Source organism: Schistocerca americana, chromosome 2 (genome assembly GCF_021461395.2).
Source record: "Schistocerca americana isolate TAMUIC-IGC-003095 chromosome 2, iqSchAmer2.1, whole genome shotgun sequence".
Classification (NCBI taxonomy): domain Eukaryota; kingdom Metazoa; phylum Arthropoda; class Insecta; order Orthoptera; family Acrididae; genus Schistocerca; species Schistocerca americana.
Genome location: NC_060120.1, coordinates 1,036,191,010 through 1,036,193,758, shown reverse-complemented (window position 1 = coordinate 1,036,193,758; position 2,749 = coordinate 1,036,191,010). Strand labels below are relative to the sequence as shown.

Below are 2,749 nucleotides of genomic sequence, written 5' to 3'. Positions count from 1 at the left end.
GGGACACCAGTGTATATAACTCCTGTGGCAGCAGATTCAATAAAGACTACTTTCCATATTCATCAAAGATTAAAAAACGCTGTTGCCGTAATGGCATACTCACATAAACTCATCAAATATTCCACAGAACATTCCTCTCCATTGGTTGTTTTGGCACTGCTCAGTCTACAGCAAACAACAGTTCAGAGACATACCGAGAACAGTTCAGAGATATACCGAGAACGGCCACCACGCCCAGCTGATGGCACCTATCGATATGTACCGCGGATATAATCTACTTATACTTTTTGTTCGTATGTTCAACATTATCATCAAACACAGGGGATGGACAAAAATAGGCAAACACCGAAAACAAAATATGTTAACATGTCTAACACAATGTAGAAAACCCGTTGCACTCAAAACAGCGTCTAGTCATTTCGGAATGGAGAAATATGGTTTCCAATGGAATCTTATGCTATTCTCCCTGCAAAACAGTGACGAGCTGAGGTAACGATGATGGAGTGCGATCACGCGCCCTTCTCTCCAAAGTTGACCGAAAACGCTCAATAATACTCAGATTTGGTGAGTGTGGTGGAAAGGGAGTTTCTACACTTCATCCTAGTGCTCTGAAAACAGGTCCTGAAATATACGAGCTATGTGGACAGGGGCTCTATCGTCTTGAAGCACAGAATCACGAGTGGGGAACAACCACTGTGTCATGCTATGGACCTGACCAATTGTAATGGTCATATAATCCTTGGTAGTAATGCGAAGTTGCAGAGTAACCACGATATGGCTCCTCAAATCATCATCGAGCCCCGCCATGTTTTACTCTTGGCACGTAAATTTGGTCATACAGCTGGAAACACTATTAAACAAGACTCATCCAGCCAAATGACTTTCTTCCATTGCTACACAGTCCCTGTTTTATCGCTTCGACACCACGTCTTCCTGCTATGGTCCTTTGCATCACTGATTAGTGCTTTCGGAATTCCAGCTTGCCCTGTTAATTCCCTAGGGGCAACGGCCTTGCCGCAGTGGTTACACCGGTTCCCGTGAGATCGCCGAAGTTAAGCGCTGTCGGGCGTGGTCGGCACTTGGATGGGTGACCATCCAGGCCGCCATGCGCTGTTGCCATTTTTCGGGGTGCACTCAGCCTCGTGATGCCAATTGAAGAGCTACTCGACCGAATAGTAGCGGCTTCGGTCAAGAATACCATCTTACGACCGGGAGAGCGGTGTGCTGACACCACGCCCCTCCTATCCGCATCCTCCACCGAGGATGACACGGCGGTCGGATTGTCCCGGTAGGCCACTCGTGGCCTGAACACGGAGTGCTATTAATTCCCTGTCTGTGAAGCTCCCTTCGTGTTGTATTTGCTGACAGTTTTCGCGAGTGCTTCATTCATATCTGCAGTGACTTTTGCAGCTGTCGTCGTCTTCTTTTCGTCACAGTACTCCTCAGTGACCATCTATCACCATCACTCAGCGCACACGAAACGGATGATGTTTTTCCACTTTCCCTGTATGCGGTATAAATCGTCTATACGGTGCCTTTTGAAACACCAGACACCTGACTACCTTGGTGATCATACGATCACCAACAATTTGTCCACATTGCAGTTCACTTGGCTCGGACATAATGCTCAAGCAGCCACACAAAACACCGTGCTGATCGCGAATGACACTTTCAACCCTGAGGACATTGCACGTGGGCCGTTTGTAGTCATTACAACAGTGCAACCTGCAGGTTCGGCTGACTTCTGCGTCTATGTTCAAGCATGCATTTCTCGGGGTGTTTGCAGATTTTTGTCTTCATACAGTAAGTATTTCTATAAAATAGAAGCCAAAACTTTGAAATATTTTCAACCACCGAAATTTAAAAACTTGCAAGGTACCCAAGCACATATTTCTTAGACTTCGATTTCATCATTTACGCAGTAGAACTCTGTAAAACTCTTAAGCTACAAAACTCTTATCGTTTATCACATCAGTCCGCTCTTTTTTAGCAGGCGTTTATATTTCCATTTACTTGAGAACAATTTGACCACCCTTCCTGTAGACCTAGCACCTACTGTCTACCATTTATTCTTGCACTTAAAGAAGCACCTTGCCTGTCAGGGCTACGAGAAATATGACGATGTCAAAACGACAGTACACTACAGGCTGAAAAAATCAGGCGGCAGATTTCTATGAACATGGATTTCGGAGTCTAATCATATGATTCAATAAATACTTTGATACAGGTGGAAATTATGTTGAAAAGTAGTTTGAGATCCAGCGTTTCATGTAAAAAAATATTTGTAATATTGTTTTTGCTCTTCATTTTATTTCAAAATTGCGCTTATTTTCGAAACGCACCTCTTATATGACGAATTCAAATGTTTTGCTGAGGCTATTTTTGCTTTGACTGCACAAAAGGAGGCGTCTTTCCATTCATGTCAGCATAGGATGCGTATTCGACTTAATATAAGTCGTCCCTGTCGTGCTGGAGATTGGAAGCTAAGAGGTTTTTTGCTCATGTAATAGGATATGAAGCAATCTGTCTGCTACACACTGGTAACATGTGGCATATACGACACTTTGCCGTCCGGATTCAATATTTCAGAATAATGTAGCGATAAGTATGTGAATTTTATACACTACTGGCCATTAAAATTGCTACACCACGAAGATGACGTGCTACGGACGCGAAATTTAACCGACAGGAAGAAAATGCTGTGATAAGCAAATGATTAGCTTTTCAGAGCATTTACACAAGGTTAGCG

The 2,749-nt window shown here is 43.7% G+C and overlaps 1 pseudogene; it reads left to right on the top strand.

The window, feature by feature from the left end:
* The first annotated feature begins 1,001 nt into the window (after nt 1-1,001).
* Nucleotides 1,002-1,119, top strand: LOC124596785 (annotated as a pseudogene).
* The last annotated feature ends 1,630 nt before the right edge of the window (nt 1,120-2,749 follow it).